Below are 20,992 nucleotides of genomic sequence, written 5' to 3'. Positions count from 1 at the left end.
GACTGAAGCTGTTTTAAGAGTGTTTTCTCCACTAAAAGACAAGCAGACACTGTATTCAGTGAAAGAAGTCGGAGAAAAACTAAAAAGATGCAAAGCAGCCCCAAAGTGTCATGAAGCAATCAGCTGTTTTGGAAGCACTCAGCCCGTCAGACGGAGACTCAGTCAAAGAAGCAGCATGTCTGCAGATTTCTCAACATATTTTTTTTTTGAAAAGCTGAATCACAAAAGACGCCTTCAATCTCCTTCCGGCTGGGACAGTCCGAGTTACTGTTCAGTCACAAGTTGCTATGGATACAACAACACAATAATTCATCTTTGTTTGTTGTTCATGAGGAACATTCAACACTGGAGTTATTTATAGAACTTGCACAAAAAATAAGATGGTCTAGGAAGCTGACAAGCAGCACCTGATGTGTGTGAAACACAGAGGGCTATTCTCAGTGACGGCTTGGTGAATCTGAAGAGTAGGAGTGCATCTACCAGCTTTTCAGTGGGTGTTGTGTAGAGGAGAGGTGACAGAGATAATTCAGTGTGTCACACTGGATGTTCACGCCCAGAAATGCTGGAGCAAGAAAAAATAAAACCATCTGCAGGACAGGATTTAGGCTGCATGGTGGCGCAGTTGGTAGAACTGGTGCCTTACAGCGAGAAGGTCCTGCGTTCAAATCTTGACTGCAGCCTTTCTGCGTGGAGTGAGCATGTTCTCCTGGTGCATGTATGGGTTTACCCTGTGTGCTCCAGTTCCCAAAAACATGTTTGTTCAGTAGGCGTGTACCGGCACACATATTTCTATTTGGATTTTTCGGTATGACACATTCAGTTTGACACAGGCGCATACCCTATGGAGTTAGGATTGTGACAATATTACATGTAACTTGTGCCAAGCTTTGTAACTTGTTAACATACATAACACACCATGACTTTGTAACATGTAACCTTCGGTACATAACATGAAACTTTCATTTTGTAACTTGCAGGAAAGAAAATCTATGTAAAACACACATCTCAGTCTACAGTTGCAAAACTTGTATATTGATTTTTTTTCCCCCGGCAAGTTACAAAATGAAAGTTTCGTGTTACGTGCCAAAAGTTACATGTTATAAAATGAGAATTACATGTTACAAAACAAAAGTTATACGTTACAAAACAAACATTACGTGTTACAAAAAGTGAATTACATGCTACAGAAAAAAGTTACAATTACAAAACACGTTACAAGTTACAAAATTTGGTACAAGTTATATGGAATATTGCCCCAATCCTAGCTCCATGCATACCAAGTCCCAGCTTTTGTATATTCCTTCTGTGTGTTTCTTCTGGTTGCATTTTTAAGGCATTTTTAACACAGGAAAGATTTATTTACCTTGCTGACAACAACACGTGTGGCTTTGTCCAGATTCAGGAGCTGCATCCTTGGAAGGACCCGGCCTAACCTGTCCTCACAGGCGGCTGTGGTATGAGACCAGAGAGACCGGAAGCAAGCCGTTGAAAAATGGGATGATCTAGCCTTCGGATTTATCTCCGCCCTAACCTTGGTGTTTGTCCTGTCACTTAGCAACCATGACAATGCTAAGAAGAAGTTAACACTAAACCTAGAGCTAGACAAGCTGCCTCTGGCCCTACGATGATATTTCCTTTTTGACTACCAACATATCATTCCTATAAGCAGAAAATTAGGACAAATAAATATTTCTAGCTAAAACATGAAAATTGGATGAACCTGAACAAGGCCACAGGCTGGAACTGTTGAACCACCCCCACCCCCTCCACCACCACCACCCCCTCACCCACCACCACCACCACCAAAGTCGTGCTCCACCCCCAACTCCTGTTAAAAAAATGTGCCAGAAGGAGGCATCGGCTGGCGGACCAAGAGAACGGCACTGAGCCAGTGACTGATAGCACCCCCCCCCCCACACACACACACAACCCCCAACCACATTTTGTAGTCCATGTTTAGGAACAACAAGAGGCCAGGAAGGAAGACGTCATAGAGACAAGTAGCAAACAGAACGTGGTGGTTTGTTTATGTCCTAAGTTCAATGAAGTTCCCAGAAACCAGACGAGTGGACTTCTGAATGATTTCATGTCCCATATCATCTGTCGGTTTTCCATTTCCCTGTGAGTCACATGACTACATTCTCTGGAGTAAATAATCAGAGTTTCTACATGAGGGATCGTTTTTAAGTCTGAGACAAAATGATGCAAAAGGGTTGGAATTACATCACACGACCTGCAGGCCTTAACCCTCTCAGGCTCAAAATAAGTTCTGATAAAAGGACGAACAACAGGGGTACTTCTGAGTTTAAAAATGCTCATGAAATACATATGTGGAGTAACCAGGTAAATCTGCAACGCCTGCCTCCAGAGGGTTAAAAGTGTCTTACGTACCACTTTCCAGTGATAAATTCTACATTTTCTCTCTGTTTCGTGTCTCCAGTGACTCACCCACAGTAAAAGCCCACTGTGCTACCTAGTCTTGACTAAAAGCTGGTTCATCTCCTTTTTTACTGCTCTTTTGGGTCAAAAGTCAGAGTAAAGCAGCTTAAGAAAAAAACATTTCTCTTAAAATAGTCAGCTGCAACAGCAAGAAATCCTCCAAAGTTCAAACACGAATCTTAAAAGTCTGAAGAAATTCAAATCAGGATTTTAAAGATTTAAATAAAGTCTGGATGCTGACCCCCAAGTGATGTAAGTTCCTTAACAGGCTCAAAACAACCCTCACACTACAGAAGAAATAGTAATAATTCCCATCAAATTAATCAGCAAAACCAGCACTTCAAGGCTGTCTAAACTATTTTTACCATTAAATACCATGTTTACCATTTTTCGAGGAATAGGCTTCAAAATAGGCCTAGGGCTTAAAGAGTTAAGAGCAAAGGCTTAAAGCGTTGAGGAAAAAAAAAAGTAAAGGAAAGGAAAGAGGAAAAAGTCAAGATTTGTAAATTATGATCTTGAGGAGGTAAAAAAGGATTTTGAATATTCAAACCCTGTGAGAATTTCTGTTTTATCCTTCGGATGTGCAACTCATTCATGCTTAAATGCAACTGATTTTCATAGCAGTTTAAAACCCGTCCCAGTGTGTTTGTGACAGAGAAAACCATCGACATATATATATATATATATATATATATATATATATATATATATATATATATATATATATATATATATATATACATACATACACAATTCATGTCCATAGACTCCAGTTATAAGTTTCTGATTCTAAATGGGAGGTTCCCACCACCGCCATTTTGACTGTGTCACACATCCCATTACGCTCTGACAATCCAAACATGGGGAAAGAGGTGGAGCTGAGGGTGGGGCTGTTACGGTTGGAACAAATGAACCAATGTAGCTTCTTAGCTAATTCAAGAAGCTAAGAAGGGGCACCAGGGACCAGAGTGTCCCACCCGCACGGCAGACTGGCTTCCGTGCGAGGCTGTAGTCGTGCTGGTCGCCTGTGGAGAGCTAATATGGACCGGGACTGTTCAATTACAAGCAGAGCCTCAGACCGCTGCGTTTGTTGCTGGGCATCGTGGCCTTTTACATCAGCTCATGCTCCACAGGCTGAGATCAACGGGACGTTAGCTACATGCTAACCTGAAGCTAACAGAGTTTTTCAGGTGTTTTTAGCAAAGTGAAGGCACCTCCGGCCTGCTTAGTAACAAAATCATAACTAGGTAAGCTGACCGAGGACATCAGGCTTCGCTGTTCCACTGCAGTCAAAGATCCGCGAGTCCTCCGCTGTGTCGACACGGAGCCGAGTGTCGAGTCATCAACAGCGGACTTGCGGATCTTTGACCACGGTGGAACAGCGAAGCCCGCTAGCCTCCGCTATCCTTGGTCAGATATGTAGCTCTAATTTTTTTACCCAGCAGCCACACCAATACATTATATTTCAACCCGTCTTAGACCAAGCGGTGTTATGGTAAACGCACAGAATTTCCCCCATTCAACCAGCAAACTACTAGCGAGAAAAATGCGGTTGAGCGACTCAAAAGAGAAGCAGTGTCAACTAAAGAGCTGCAGTGTTTCTGTGGTCTCCCTATGAAATCCACCAATGACCAGTCTGAATACAGCCCTTGCATCAGAGCCGGTTCGGTTACCCAGGGAAACATGAACAGCCAGCCGCCTGCTCTAACAACTGTTCCCGGGCAGGAGACAGGAGAGGCTGGACACCTGCTCAAGGTTCTTATGCAGCCCCACTGACATGTTTAACCAAGCAGTTAAATGACGGCATTTCCCCCCATTTAACCAGCAAAATAAAGTACAGAAATATAATTTTGCATCCTGATAAAACAAAGCAGAAACTGCTTGGATGATCTGTTAGTGCAGTCAGTCAATAACCACAGCCTGCCTTATTTGTCCAATAATTCCATGATTAACATCCAAACACGAACACACAGAGGACACAACTACCGGTAGTTCAGAGTCAAAATAGCCGAAAGCATCTATTAATGTGAGGCCCAGGCTGAGGTCTTTCCCGACGCTAGCTCTGAAGTCACGCAGCTCTGATGCTCATTAATTATTCAGCATTTTAAACATTAAATTACACTTGAACAGAATAGTTACAAAAAATTCACCCCCCTCAGAGTTGTCATTAGTGTAAACTAGATCTATTAAACCCAAAAATGTGTTTTTGAACCAGGCTGTAAACAGGTTTATTTCTGTTGTGAAGATGGCATTTTTAACATGGGAGTCAATGAGGATTTGTTCACTTCTGATGCCAGCCCCTAGTGGACAAGTGTGGAACTGCAATTTTTACTGTTTCTGTGTTGGCTTCAAATTTACTACAGAAGAATTATGGGGCTAGGAGAAAACCAGGTGCTTTAGTTTTTATTATGAATAATATTCAACTCTGACTTGAGTCGGAAGCAGGTAGAATGCCTTCTCCGAGTCAGGGATGAGGTCCTGCCCCAAGTGGAGGAGTTTAAGTATCTCGTGGAGCTTGAGATTGATAGGCGGGTTGGTGCTGCATCTGTAGTGATGCGGGCATTGTACCGGTCTGTCGTGGTGAAGAGAGAGCTGTGTCAGAAGGCGAAGCTTTCGATTAACCGGTCGATCTACGTTCCTACCCTCACCTATGGTCATGAGCTTTGAGTAGTGACGGAAAGAACGAGATCGCGGATACAAGCGGCCGTAATGAGTTTTCTCTGCAGGGTGGCTGGGCTCTCCCTTAGAGATAAGGTGAGAAGCTCGGTCATCTGGGAGGGGCTCGGAGTAGATTCGCTGCTCCTCCACATCGAGAGGAGCCAGTTGAGGTGGCTCGGGCATCTGGTCCGGATGCCTCCTGGACGCCTCCCTGGTGAGGTTTTCTGGGCACGTCCAAACAAGAGGAGGCCTAAAGGTAGACCCAGGACACGTCGAAGGGATCGTGTCTCTCACCTGGCCAGGGAACGCCTTGGGATTCCCCTGGAAGACCTGGCCCAAGTGGCTGGGGAGAGGGAAGTCTGGGCCTCTCAACTTAGGCTACCGCCCCCACGACCCGTCTCCGGATAAGCTGATGAAAATGGATGGATGGATGGATGGATGGATGGGTGGATGGGTGGATGGATGGATGGATGGGTGGATGGATGGATGGATGGATGGATGGATGGATGGATGGATGGGTGGATGGATGGATGGATTCAACTCTGACACCCCCGTTTGCTTTTCACTGGTGTTTTGGTTCTGTGAAGTAAAAGTGACACTGGCCACATCTCAGCCTAAATAAAGCGGAGTCACATACAGAGCCCGAGGAAGGCTATTTAAACGATCGCAGACACAGCGGCTAAGCTAACTCATTTCTGTTTTGGGTTAGAAACAACTGGAAATGTTCCAAACTGTCTGCTTTGACCGATACTTCTGGCCTCAGACTTCAGGTTTGTAAACTACTGTGTGTAAAAACATTCTGTCCAAAAACTTTAAACATTAGTAATTAAAAAAACAGCTGTGACATAATGTCCATAATTTGTCTTTGGTGACATCACGATGTGCATGTGGGCACTGATAGCTCACAGGTACAGTGAGTAATTTTCTCAATTAACAGATGAATGAGTCTACTTTTCATCATCAGTTTCATTAGAAAAATTAATTATTAACCAACTAAAAATAGAGACACGGTTGTGCTGAGATAATTATAACTAAGTAATGGATGTGTAATTGAACCAGATTACTTGTATCACTGTGAAAACTGGCAGTTCTATCTCTCACACTCTGCAGCCACTTTATTAGGCATACCTACAGGCCCAGGTTTGACCCTCTTTTACCTTCAGAACCATCTTTATTAATGTCATGGGTTCAACAAGGTGCTGAAAACATCCATGAGGTTCTGGTCCATCCTGGCATGACAGCATCATCTCCATCCATGATGAGAGGCTTCCATTCCACCACATCCCAAAAGGTTCTGCACTGGACTGAGATCTGGTGATTGTGGAGGCCGTTGGGAGTCCAGTGAACTCATGGTCATGTTCTAGAAACCAGTTAGAGATGACCTGAGCTTTGTGACGGTGCATGATCCTGCTGGAAGCAGCATCAGAAGATGGTTAGGGTCAGGCTGCAGCAGAAATCCAGACTCCTCAGTCCAGGAAGGATTTTTCCAGTCACTTCTGGTCCAGTTCTGGTGATCCTGTGTGAATTGTAGCCTCAGGTTCCTGTTCTTAGCTGAAAGGAGAGACACCTGGTGTGGTCTGCTGCTGATGGAGTCCTTCTGAAGCAGCTTCTAAGGTTCTGCAGACCTTGGTAGGAATCCAAAGTTATTGTTGACTTACTGGTTGTTTTTGACAATCATCTAGAACCAGTCTGACAATTCTCCTGTGACCTCAACAAGACAGTTTCATCCACACAACTGCAGCTCCCGAATGCCTCCTGGATGCCTCCCAGGGAAGGTGTTTCAGGTATGTCTGCCAGCAGGAGGCCCCCTGGGTCGCCCGAGGACACAATTGAAGGATTATATATCTCCATGTTGGCCAGGGTATGCCTGAGGATCTTGCAGGTGGAGCCGGTGGAGGTTACCAGGTTTGGGCCTCGCTGCTGGAACTACATGAGCCTGACTCGAGTGAGCAGAAGAAAACGGACACACAGCTGCAGCTGACTGGGTATTTTCTCTTTGTCGCACCGTTCTCTGTAAACCCTAAAGAAGGTTGTGGGCGAAAATCTGGAACTGACAACCACGTTACATTCAAACTCTCCATTTCTTCTCAATGTTGATGCTCAGATTGATCTTCAGCGAGTCTCTTTCGCCAGGTTTACATCTCCAAAGGCATCGAGTTACTGCTGTGTGATTGGCTGAAAAGCAGCGGAGCAGATACACCCAACAGTGGCTGTTGAGGGTTTATTACAGTAAGTTGCTGCATGCATCACACACACACAGAGGGCTGGAGTGGCAGAGTGCCTCCAGACCATAAGTGATGCCACTGCTCATGCATAAAACAATCCTGAGTGGTGGTATGGATCTGCAGCACGATAACACTGAAAACATTTGGAGATTATTATTATTAACAAAATACCAAATATGAGTATTCACCCATAAAACACTCCGTGTTTATCCCACAAATAAACAAACGAGCCAGGTTACATTACTAAATGGCCACATAAAAGATGATGTCAGAGGATAACCCACAGCGGATTGGTTAACGTTAATATTAAGAGATTGAGACAAACTCAAAGGGAGCAACCACAGGTGTCCCCGCCGACAGCAGGCCGGTCAAAGTTAGCTAAATAAACGCTGGAATGACCCCCAGAGAAGACACGCAGTCTGGGTTCATAGTTAGGACCCTCATACACAAGCTTCACGTGTCAGGAGAAGTCTGTCAATAATTCTGTCGAATAGATTTTCACTTAGACAACCAGAGACCGTCAATCAGCTCTGTCAACCCGCAAACGGAAGCGTGATGACGGCAGGAGAGCACGCGCGGACTTTCTCCGGAGTTCAATTTGACAAAGAGAATAACTTACGCTTCGTGTGGCGGAAACTACAGCATCCTATCCCGGTACCGAAGCGGCTCCGTGCCAGGCTTGGGATCCAGCAGCTCCTCGTTCAACAGCCCGACGGTCAGAGCGACGTGGTGGACGGGAGGCGGTTTGTTTCAGTAGCTCGAGAGCCTGACGTTGATCTGAGCCAATCAGCGTGCAGGAGAACTCTAAGGGGGTGGGTCGATCAAGCGTGGTTGGGAACGTTCTTTGAATGAGGTGACGCAAACAAATATGTCAAGCAATGACGGACGGCGGGGCTTCCGGTGAGCCGTAGTGAAGTGGTAATAAACACAAGATCATTCCGGTTCACATAACCAGCCTCTGATACGCAAATATAACAATTCCAGACGATTTCTGTTTCAGTGCCAGTCTAGTTTTGGAAACTTCATCGCATGTACAAAGTTAAAATGCATCAAAGGACCTTGAAGGCAATTTCCTGTCGTGAATGGCCTCACCTCAGAGAAACAGATTTTGTATCCCAGAGAAGGGGGCGTAATAGGGGGAAAGGTTAGGATGATTCGAAAGGCAAATTTATATTTCTCCATCAGCTCAAGTGCAACTGCACACTTCAGACTTGGGGAGTATTCCAAAGCAATTCCCCGCCAGGACAGCAGAGGGTGTAGCACTTTTCTGGGGGGTATTCTGTCACCGTTGAAGTCACTTCTTTGGTCCATGATGGTGTGTTTACTATTGCGTTTATGTATTTCACAGTAACCTCTAAAACCCCATTTCCTGTAATTTCCTAGCACAAATAAAGAGTTTGCTGTGTACCTTTGTACTCTTTCAGTCACCAGGCACCACTTGTGGGAGGGGCCAAATGTGTCAGGTGCAATCGCGCACGCTCGGTCCGGCAGCGCTCCTCCGGGAGAGCGGGCGTGGGGGTGGGGTGGTTGCACACATTCCCCTGCTGTTTCTCACCAGTATCAGCTGATGGAGGGCTCTAGTTTCGTTGCGCTGTTCGTGTCAGCGGACATGGTAGGGTCGGGGGGTGAGGGGGTGGGGGCTGGGCATGACGCTTAGCCTGGCGGGTGGCCAAGCAAAGCCTGGCGAGCCGCCAGGCTTATAAAGCGCTGGCGGGAACCCTGCTGAGCCTATTCAGGGGTTCTGGAGAGGAGGGTCAGATGAATTGTCGAAGCTCAGATTCAGGAGGAGCAATGTGATTTTCGTCCTGGCCGTGGAACACTGGACCAGCTCTATAGCCTTAGGAGGGTCCTGGAGGGTGCGTGTGAGTTCGCCCAACCAATCTACATGCGTTTTGTGGATTTGGAGAAGGGGTTCAACCACGTCCCTTGGAAGACCCTTTGGGGGGGAAATTTGGGAGTATGGGGTACCAAGCCCTATGATACGAGCTGTTAGGTCCCGATATGACAGCTGCCTGAGCTTGGTCCGCATTGCCGACAGTAAGTCAGACTCGCTTCCAGTAAGAGCTGGACTCCACCAAGGCCGCCCTTTGTCACCTATTCTGTTCAGAACTTTTATGGACAAGATGTCTGGACGCTGCCAAGGTTTTGAGGGGATTCGTTTTTGTGGCCCGAGGATCGGGTCTCTGCTTTTTGCAGATCTCCAGCTCTCACTGGAGCAGTTCACAGCAGCTAGGATGAGAATCATTTCCTCTAAATCCGAGACCATGTCTTAAGTCGGAAAAGGGTAGCATGCCTTCTCCTGCCCCATGTGGAGGAGTTTAAGTATCTCAGGGTCTTGTTCACTAGTGAGGGAAAAATGGAGCGTAAAGCTCTCCATTTACCGGTCAATCTATGCTCACCTATGGTCACGAGCTTTGAGTAGTCACTGAAAGAAAGAGATCTCGGATATAAGAGGCCAAAATGAGTTTTCTCAGCAGGTTGGCCTCCCGGCTCAGGCTACTGCCCCCACAACCCAACCTGATAAATGGATGGATGTGTGTAATGAATTAATCTAATATACAAGTTTCACGTTTTGAATAGAATTACTGAAATAAATCAACTTTGTCATGACATTCTAATTTAATGACCAACACCTGCATTTTCATCTCTTGGCGGCTAATGCAGAAGACTCACATTTAGGTTGCATGTTAAACTCAGAGTGACTGATCGTATTTCAAAAAGAACAAGAAAAGACGATTTCTTGGAAGAACTTGGCCTTTAAATCTGTGCAACGATTGTCTAGAGCAGTGGCTCCATAATGCTTCAGCTGCTGATCCACAAAACATAAAAGAAGACTTTTTACATCCACCACTGCTGATGAAGTATAAAACACTGCATCTAAACTTAATAAAGACATGAAAACAACACAAGCCTGCATCTATTTAAGTATCTCTTGTACTTAATTAATTTAAGTTTGAGTCAATAGATGAAAATACATAGTATGACTCAAACTTTTAAAGAAGAATTTAGAATTGAAGATATGTCTCTTCGTAGTTCACTTCATCAAATTGCTCTCGGTCCGGAGACCTAGGTTATAGAAAAATTTCCGTGGACCCTCTGGTTTCAAAAAGCAGCTTTCCCTGCCTAAGGCCTAAAGGATGGGCCAGGTTGTGTAATCGCACCCAGAAAGGACGATTAGGTGGGCGGACACGGGTTAGTGTTTATGTTTCTGCTCCTGTTTTGACTGGAAAGCCCTGCCCCTGAGCTGTCCTTGTGGCTCAGAGAACCACCTTCCTGCTGTAGATTTGTTTATCCAACAAAACAAATTCCCTTTTTTGCATGGATAAGAATCTGACTTCCTGCCTGGGCTTACTTCCATGGCAACAGAAAGAACAATAAATAAATAAATAAATAAATAAATAAATAAATAAATAAATAAATAAATAAATAAATAAATAAATAAATAAATAAACAGAAAACTTGAAGGAAGGTGGAGTGGGTAAAGTAATTTGGTAAAAATAAATAAATAAATAAATAAATAAATAAATAAAAGGAGCACCAGCTAGGCGTGTCTGAAAATGTAGAAGTTTGAAGTGCCAGCAGCGTTTAAAGAAATTGTGTCAAGCTGCTTTCTGATGACGCAGTATTCTGAATAAGGCAAACACAAATTTCATTTTCTCTGGGTTCCTATCACGTGCATTTGTACTGTTAAATATACGTGCACTCATCTAAGGAGTGCACGTATAATAGCAACAAGGGACTACACCCTGGTCTCACTGACAACAGAGACTGATACTGTCTGCACTCACACAGATTTGCAAGAGATTGTCAGAAATTGACTTTCAAATGAGGTCCAATCAGAGTTACTCTAAATAAGACGCCAGCAGTGTCTCCAACAAGATAAAAGCAGGAAAATGAATGTGTTCATGTCTACTGCCATCCTTTTGCAGAGAACAAGCAGCATCTGAGCCGGTGGTGTGTTACTGTGCCCTCTACAGGTCTGCTGTGGTTACTGCACCCTTCCTTCCATCCATCCATCCATTGTCTGAACCCGCTTTGTCCACGTGGGGTCGCGGGTGTGTGTGTGTGTGTGTGTGTGTGTGTGTGTGTGTGTGTGTGTGTGTGTGTGTGTGTGTGTGTGTGTGTGTGTGTGTGTGTGTAGGGAGGGGGGGGGGGGGGGGGGGGGGGTTGGTGCCTATCTCCAGCGCCATCCCTCCCATCATTCCTTCAGAATAAAGCTTCTCATTCACTTGACTGCAACCAGAGCAGCAGCGTGTGATTTAATCCCATGGGTCAGCAAGGCAACACCCTTCAGGTACAGAACGTGTGTGTTCTGGATCGGTTCTGATTCACTGCTTGCTGCTGAGAGGCTACCAGTTGCTTCACTCTGCTGCAACTTATTCTTTTATCAAAAGTAGAAAATAAATCCTGACGTTTGGTTCATCTGATACAAATCAGATTTATAATATAAAACAAGTTAGTAAACTAATAAAGCTGTGCGATGATAATAATAGTGTTTTTGTGTCCTGTCAACAGAGGGCGATGTTGCTCCTGGTGCTTGCTGTGTAGAAACCCAGACAGTTGTTGCTCAGATATCTCCAGCCCAATCACCGAGTGACGACTGTGTTTTAATGACTCATGAAGGCCACATTTTTCTGCACATTGGATTGTGACTGCGATGCAGAGCTCGACCGAGAGAGTCTAACCCACAGATTGCGTCCATATGGGTGCCTGCTTTCATCCCTTCTCCCTCTGTTGCTGTTTTCAGGGTGTTTGGGTTCCTGAGTACAACTCAAAGCTGTGTCCTGTGTTGGCCTCATTAACTGTTTGAGGCTGATTGTTGAGCTCAGATAGTTTTTATCAGAGTTGTTAGTTCAAAGCGTAACACACATTATTCCTCCATCTCCCCTTCAACGAGGCCGTAGCATGCGCTGTAACTTTTTCCAGATGTTGAGTTACCTCCCTTCCCCCTCCTCTGTTCTCCCAGAGTTGACTGAAGCCATAAAGGTTTGCCAGCCCCTCTTTTCCTTTCCATCCCATGGCTCGTTCAGTAGCAAATCATGACCCCAGGAGGTCATGCCTGCAGAAGCCGGAGCTCTCCTAGAACAGTGATGTGGAGTTGGTGTCCCCTGCAGCTTTTTCTGATGCACAGCTTTGCTTTGGTGCTGATGGTGATGCTTTAATAGTTGTTAGGTAGAGTGCAGCAGAAGCACCGTCCTCATGCCCTTTACTGTGCTCCTCCAGTCTGTGATGGTAACCAGCTGGGAAAGCTGAACTGGGAAGCACTGGGAATGCAGATGGATGCAGGCATGGGGCCCAGGTGTTCCTCACACTCTTTGTCTTTTATTCACAATCGTGCACAAACAAGAATGCACCCTCGTCATCACCATAGGCTCTATTCAAAGGGAAGCCTCTTTCACCACGTCTCTCTAATCACAGCTCATATGCCTCCTCTCTCTCTCTCTCTCTCTCTCACACACACACACACCCACACACACATGCACACGCACCCCCCACACACACACCTACACACACACCCACACACACATGCACACGCACCCCCCACACACACACCTACACACACACCCACACACACATGCACACACACACACACACATGCACACGCACCCCCCACACACACACCTACACACACACACACCCACACACACATGCACACACACACACACATGCACACGCACCCCCCCACACACACACACATACACACACACACACACCTACACACACACACACACACACACACTGTTAATGCATCTAAGCATGGAATGATGATCCCGCGCTCTCGCCGAGACGCTTAATGACCGAAGCAGCTGTTGCTCATGTAAACCTTTCCTCACACAATCACACACACACACACACACACACACACACACACACACACACACACACACACACACACACACACACACACACACACACACACACACACACACACACACACACACACACACACACACACACACTGCAGATGTTTTGATGGAAACAGACTTCAGATAACACAGATGAGCCAGTGAGAGCTGGGCTGGTTTAAGAATGGGACGTCTTCAGACAACACCAGACAAGAACCGACAAACCGACTGTTTGGAAGACGGAATGAAAGCATTCATGGGTCTGACCCACACACTCAGTGCTGCTTTGTCTTCACAAATGTGGCTTCACGAAAGAGTCTTTCTGATCTGGGGTCAGGGCTGTTATTCACCTAAGAGTTTGATCAGCTGTAGAAAGCACCGGTGTACAGTTTAATAGTGCTGGTACAGGTGCTGCTCAGAGTGGACATAGCCTCCTGCTACAAGGACGTAGCCTCTGCCGGGTGCACAATAGTCTTAATTTTGGCCCTAATACCACACCATAGAATGAGTGGGCCTTTATTTCCCTGCAGGCAGACATCACCCAACTGAACTCTGGACCTCTGGAGAGGTTTTCTCCCTGAGCCTCTAGACTTCCTCACTTTGAGAGTCCCATGTGCAATAGTCCAGTGGGTTGCAGTCTGTGGTGGCCACGGATCCTATTTATGCAAACTTGCCTCTAAGTGCTGTGTTCTACAGCTTGTACAAGACGTTCTGACATCCTGTTGGAATATGAAGTTGTTTCATGGAAATCTGCCAGTGATGGATTTATTTTCCCATCAGTGCTTAAAACCAGAAGGACTGAAGAGACATGTCTCTCTATGAGGACCATGAGACACCACGGTGAGCTCTGTTCCTGTGTTTTTATCAGGCTGGAACCCTTTTACCTTTAAATCCTCGTCCGTCTTCCCTTCTTTGTTTCAGTCTAGTCAACCTTTCACCTCCCCCACACACACTTCAGTGAAGAACATGTGGAGGCATTCCTGTTGTCTGAACATGTCAGTGCTGATGTGCTATTCCTTTCAAACCTGAGACAGACCAGAAGGCTGTCATAAAACACACGAGCCAGTCCGCACGGGTGTGTGTTTCTCGAGGAAGAGCCGAGCAGACGGACTCAGCGTACCCCCGAGATATCGTCAGACAGGAAGTGACCTCCCAGAGAAAGGGGCTTCCCCTTGGGTTGTATTTCTCTCTGCCTCCCACCGACGCTCCCCGCTCTGCTACCAAGATATGTTCCAGCAGATATGCGTGAGAACGGTCGCCTTTGTCTCGCTGTTATAGAAAACTCGTGAGCGTGTTCTCAGATGTTCCTGCTCTCCCCACCTATTCCACCTTCCTCAGGATCCACTGATTTCCCTCTTTCCTGTTCACTCTCTCTCTTTCTTAACATTTTTTAATCACAATTGTCTATTGTTTTGCTCATTTAAAATATATTTTTAAACATTTTCTAAATTCTTTTTTATATTTTTACATTTTTTTTGTTTTTGTGAAGCGCCTCGTGATTTTTATCTTGAGAGGCTCTGTAGAAATGATAATTTCTTCTTCTTTATTGCAGGAGGATGTTTTTTTAGCCACGCTCCAGCTGGTGAACATCAGTCACAACACTGATGTGCTAGAAATATAAATTACTTAAAATAATTTGACAAAAGTGATGCCAGCCATTGGATTTAATGTACAAGGTAGGAAATATATTTAAAAAACTGTTCAGTTTAACTCTGGAGTTGCAGTTTTGATTCATGCTGAATAAAAATATTCATATTAAGGCTGAAATGGTTAAATATTGACTTATGCAGTCCTGATGAAAAGGCTAAGACTACCAGAAAAATGGTTAAAATTCCTGTTCTGCGTGGTTTCATCTTAACAAGGTTCCAAGTAGAACTTCATCATGCAACAACAGGAGAAAACATTTTACCAGCACTGAGCTGGAGGGTCCAGTTATCTGGCTGCCAAGACAACTGGATGATCCTGAACCCAGCTCAAGGCTGATCTTGCACCACCTTACGCAACACCAAACAGGACATTGAAAGATGAAAGAGAGTTTGTAAATGTGACCTTGATGGCGCTGATCAGTGACAAGTAGTCGTGATATGCTGACATCTGTGCAAAGTCCTGAAAGCTAAATTTGTATGGAGACCAAAGAGCTGAGAGGACCGGGACATCGTATCTCTCAATCAGTGAGATCACGGATACAAGTTTTCTCTGCAGGGAGACCGGACTCTCCCTTAGAGATCGGGTGAGAAGCTCGGTCAACTGGCAGGGGCTCAGAGTAGACCCGATGCTCCTCCACGTGAGAGGAGCCAGTTGAGGTGGTCTTGGCATCTAGTTAGGATGCCTCCTGGACGCTTCCCTGGTGAGATTTTCTAAGCACATCCAACCAGGAAGAAACCTAAAGGAAGACCCAGGACACGCTGGTGGGACGATGTCTCTCGGCTGACCGGGGAACACCTTGGGGTTCCCCCGGAGGAGCTGGCCCAGGCTGGAGAGAGGGAAGTCTGGGTCTCTGCCTAGGCCGCTGCACCTGCAACCCGGATCCTGATAAGTGGACGATAATGGATGGATGTACTAAACAAATATCCTTATATTTAAAACACACTCTACTGGATAAAGTCAGCACTTGTACAAGGATTTATGGGTATTGTAGGTTTTTCTCATCTTTCATTTCTGGAAACAATCCATTTACTTTTTTCAAAAAATTCTCAGCATTTCCTTATCAACACATTTATAAAGCAGCTAACATTTTTACTTTTACCATCTATTACTGATTGTTTCAGCAGGTGTCAGGTGCATTTATACTGAGTGTGTCTGGCTCGATGGCTCCCTCTCCTTCAAGCCCCATAATGATTATAACAGGAAGAAACTCAAACTCAGGCTGGGTTTCTTTTTTCAAAATAAACTGTGTTTTTCTTAAAAATAAACGACTAGTTATAACATTTGTAACTAGTCGCATTGTTGCAACAGTTCTGTCTATTCTGGATCATGGAGAACTTTTGTATATGAATGCCTCAGCTCAGTGTCTTGGTAAGAGTGATGTAGTTTACCATGCCTCGCTGAGGTTTATTACTAACTGTAGACCACTGACCCATCTTTGTGAATTGTATTATCCAGTGGGATGGCCTTCTCTGCCCACCAGGAGGTTGGGACATTGGTACACCTTCATTTATAAGGCCACTGGATTACTACCCGACTATATCTGTAAATTAATCTCACAGAAAAGAAAAAGAAAGAAAGAAAGAAAGACAACAATATTTTCTATAGCGCCTCTCAAGATAAAAATCACGAGGCACTTCACAAAAAATAAAATAATCATAACAATAATTTAAGGATAGAAAAGATGTCAAAAATTATTCAAAACATGTTTAAAATGAATAAGGAGAGCGTGGTGATGAAGGTCACACAAAAGCCAGCCTGAACAGGTGAGACTTCAGCTGCTTTTTAAAGGAGACCACTGAGTCCACTGATCTCAGGCTCAGGGGGAGAGAGTTCTAGAGTCTGGGGGCCACAGCAGCAGATGATCTGTCACCTTTAGTCTTTAGCCTGGTGCGCTGCACAACCAATAGGCTTTGATCACTGGACCTCAGGGACCTGCTGGAGGTGTAGGGACTGAGAAGATCACCAATGTATGATGGTGCTTGTCATACGTCGGTGATAAGTGTAACGTCTTACAGTCTGCATGCAAATGATCAGTTGTTACTTTGTGTTCCGTTTGCTCGCACCAAACTGGGCAAAAGGGCTTTTGTTCACTCTGCTCCTTCTGCATGGAGCAGGCTGCAGGAAAACTGGAAATTAACTGAGTTTACCTCCTTGACTACATTTAAAACCAGACTGAGAGCCCTTGAGATGGGTTCCCTGTGTTGTAACTGCCTTCTATAATTTTGTACATAACATGTCTGTGTAACTGAGAAATGTTGTAACTGTAACTTTTGCTGCCTCTTGGCCAGGACTTACTTGAAAATGGGGTTTTTATATCAATAGGAGCTTCCTGGTTAAATAAAGAATAAATAACAACGACCTGAACAGCACCTTTCTGATTATGAGGACTCCAAAGCACTTTGCACTACAGTGATTCATTCTTCCATTCACACGCTGATGGTGATGAGCTACATCATAGCCACAGCTGTCGTATTCACATTTTTACTGAAAGCTCTTAATAGAAAACATATTGCAAATATTCTCTTCCTCATTCCTCAAAAAAACTCCACAACAACCAGGAATCACGCCGGTCAGCTTATGAGGGAGGTTTCGCTCATCCAGGGTCTTTCCTGGTCGAGTCAAATAGTTTAATGTTCCTTTTAAAGGTGACAGTAGAGATCTCATGCAGGGTCTGATCTTTGCCAACATGGTTTCTAACAGGAGTTTTTCCAAATAAACTCCTGTTTCAAATAAAAGTAGCTGAAACGGATCTGCGTCTTCTTCAGACGTCAGGCTCTGCCACAACGAGCTAAACACTGATTCTTCCTTCCTTTGTCCTAAGTGATCTACCTCATGTTTGCAGTAAGAATGCGCAGATGTTTTACCCAAAGCTCCCCGTAGCTACAGGTCTGACAAACATTCCTCTGTCTGTGAAATTATAATTCACATGCATGCCCAAGTAACCCAGAATTAAGATCTGGCAACCTCTCACTCAGTCTGACGGGAATTCTTCATTTGCAAATGTGAAGCGTGTGTGCTCCGTGTAGTCCCTGCAGCAACGCGACACATTAATGAGGGAGTAGAAATTAGATTCAGGCTTCGGAGGGATGAGTCATGCAGAGGTGGGGGGGCTTTGCTCAGCAGATCACAACATTTTCAGGTTTTTAGGGAGTGTCGGTTATAAAGTGATACATGCAAGTGGAGGCACATAAAGAATTTAGAGTTTCTTTTTCTATGTATTTATTTTGAAATTTGCACTGTTTGAATGACTGGTCATTCAAATTGACTGAATGGTCAAAAAGGTTGACAAAATAAATATTCAGATTCAAATCCAATATTCAAAGTTGAATCAGAATGCCAATGGTTTTGATTACAGTTAGACTTTCAACCAACAGAGCTGTAAAACAAGAGGATCCTAAATCCTAAAAGCAGAGACCTCTACCATGAACCAGGTCATTATAAAACAGGGGTGTCAAATATGCGGCCCGCGGGCCGGATCCGGCCCACAAACGGGTTGCATCCGGCCCGCGAGATGGTTGTGTAAACTTTATTTTCATACTTTACAATGTAGAGTAAAAATAAACGTATCATTGTGAGCAAATTTTCTCTGTAATGAGTATAAATAAGACAAAGCTGCGCTCAAGGCTCACACAAGAACTTGAATCACATCCTGAAGTTGGCCGCCACTCAGGGTGTGACTTCTGATATTGATGTGCTGGTGAAAGCTAAAAGATGTAAAGTAAAATGAGTCAAATATACTTTAAGTGCTGCATGAAACTGATCTAGCCATGTGATCTGTAAGCTCTTTGAATCACTAAGGAATGTTTTTTTTTATTTTTTCAAATTTTCAAGTACACTTCAGGTGTTGTACTTGTACTATTTTGGATACACTGTCCTCAGGCTCCAGATTTGTTTTATATTGATTGTACTAAAACAAAGAAAACAATCTGAAGTTGTTTTTGATTTACCGGTCCGGCCCACTTGGGACTAGATTTCCCTCAATTGGACCATTCCCTTCTGTACCTGGTTGGCCCAGGCCGGGCAGCCCCAGCCGGCCCAAGTGATTCCTCCCTTTCCTCACGTCCCTGCTCTGGAATGCGGACGTGACTGAGCATGCGGGCGGTCCCCAGAAATTGGCGGGAGAAATTGGCGCTAAGATGTCGGTGATGTCATGTATCAGCGACCATTTGAGCCGCCCTGTGTTGATACGTGTGTAGTGTTGTAAACAATGGAGAACTTCGTGGTGTTATTTTTCATGGTTCTGCGCTTGTGGCTAGTTTTGGGGCCCAGACTCCGCGCTAGACAGGCCGAAAGGCGTCGGCTTCGCCAGCTGAAGAGGGATGGGAGGAGGATTAAATCTGCAAAGCGCCGCCAAGTCATACTGGAAGCCATTCTGAAGCAGAACAACACATTGCTGCTATTACGACAGCGCAGACAACGCATCCTGGTAATTGCTAAAATTCTAATTCTGACGTGCGTGTTTAATACACTTCAAGTTAATAAAATACGTTTCATTTGTTTTAGATGGCTATTTTGGAAGGCTCCATCCGCAGACGCGCATTCTGGTCACTCAGCCGATCCTCTGACTGGTGGGATAATTACGTGCCTCGTTACACGGAAGCGCAGTGGTTGAAGCGCTTCAGAATGTCTGAGGATACATTCATTTTCTTGTGCAACAAACTGCGGCCAGCATTGCAGCGAAAATACTTTCTTCCTTGTGTGCGTGCCTCTGAGGACGATTGCAGCTATTGCTTTACGGAAATTTTCTACAGGTTTAGATTACAGACCCATCAGTGTTTTGTTTGGTGTTGGCATCTCAACTGTTGCCAAGTGTGTCAAGGACGTCTGTGCTGCTGCAGAAGCATTGCTGTGGCCAGGACTGATTCATTTACCCGATGAGGGTAAATTTCAGGAGATAGCGTCTTATTTTGAGAGCAGGTGGGGGTTGCCAAAGTGTGTGGGTGCTATTGATGGCTCACACATCCCCATCATAGCACCCAGAAACTTTCACACAGACTATTTCAACCGGAAAGGGTGGCACTCACTCATCTTGCAAGCTGTGGTTGATGGAAAGGGGCTGTTTTGGAACGTTATTGCAGGGCTTCCAGGGAGCATGCACGACGCAAGGGTACTGAGACTTTCCTCCATCTGGGATTTGGCAAGCCGTGGAAATCTCTTCCCTGACCATTCCATCCAAATTGCTGACATTGACTTTGGATACTGCATCCTGGGTGACTCTGCTTACCCGCTGCAAGACTGGCTTCTGAAACCATTCACAGCCACTGGGCAACTGACAGAGCAGCAACTTCTTTTTAACAAGAAGTTCAGCCGGGCACGTGTGGTGGCTGAAAATGCCTTTGGTAGGCTGAAGGGAAGGTGGCGTTGCCTACTTAAATGCAATGAGTATGATGTCAGTCTGGTGTGTTCCATGATTCTGACCTGCTGTGTCCTGCATAATCTGTGAGAGCCATGGGGAGAATTATGACAATGTGTGGACAACTGAAACAGAATACCCTGAACCTGTGGCTGCACCACCACCGCCGCCACAAAACACAGGAGAAGTGGGAGGGAAAGCAAAGCGTGATGCTCTGATGATGCACCTTGTGGGGCAGTAGTGATTGAATTACATCCGACTGAATGTTTTGCTCAAATAGTTTTATCCACTCGGCAAATGTTTGACCTTTGAACTTCTTTTATGCACCACCACCTAAAAACTGTAAGCATGAGCAAATATATTTCATGAGTTTGTATTAAGTCAAGTGTGGACTGTACACATTTGAGCTTCTGATACTTCTAAACACGCCTGCTGACAAAAATAAAAGAACTGCCATTTTTTTTAAATTCAAATTAATTATATGGACATCATGTCCAGATTAATGCAGACCAGCTAGATAAAGCTGACTTAAGCAATTGTTATATGCACATCCAAGGCTTAGCCATATGTCTCAAGTCTGGTTATTAAGGCAAGTTGAGATAAATATTTGGACTCTTGTTTACATTGATGCCTGACTGACAAAAAGTTCTTATTAGCCAAGTGTGGAGTGCACATTTGAGCTTCTGATCCTTCTCAAAACTCCAGCTGACATATAACCTGATCTTGTCTACATTGACACCTACCTGGTATTTATTCCTATGTAAATCTCAAAGTTGAATAAAGTAAATATCCAAGGCTGGTGTATGCTATTTTAGCACAAACAT

At 44.8% G+C, this 20,992-nt stretch overlaps 1 protein-coding gene and 1 long non-coding RNA gene across 2 annotated transcripts in view; one reads left to right on the top strand and one right to left on the bottom strand.

The window, feature by feature from the left end:
* Positions 1 to 8,074, bottom strand: part of LOC107383382 (oxysterol-binding protein-related protein 3) — a 42,552-nt gene extending 34,478 nt beyond the window's left edge. Inside the window, exon 1 of the mRNA XM_015955948.3 lies at positions 7,942 to 8,074. The gene's annotated coding sequence lies outside the window, so the exon portion shown is untranslated. The remainder of the gene's footprint in view (positions 1 to 7,941) is intronic.
* Positions 8,075 to 13,764: 5,690 nt separating this feature from the next.
* Positions 13,765 to 20,913, top strand: LOC129164417 (uncharacterized). The gene is made up of 3 exons (XR_011521883.1): positions 13,765 to 14,008; positions 14,090 to 19,241; positions 19,319 to 20,913. It is a non-coding gene; the product is annotated as an uncharacterized lncRNA (long non-coding RNA).
* The last annotated feature ends 79 nt before the right edge of the window (positions 20,914 to 20,992 follow it).

Source organism: Nothobranchius furzeri, chromosome 11, assembly GCF_043380555.1.
Source record: "Nothobranchius furzeri strain GRZ-AD chromosome 11, NfurGRZ-RIMD1, whole genome shotgun sequence".
Taxonomy (NCBI): domain Eukaryota; kingdom Metazoa; phylum Chordata; class Actinopteri; order Cyprinodontiformes; family Nothobranchiidae; genus Nothobranchius; species Nothobranchius furzeri.
Note: the sequence above shows the minus strand (reverse complement) of the source record. Positions and strands in the feature narration are given on the sequence as shown.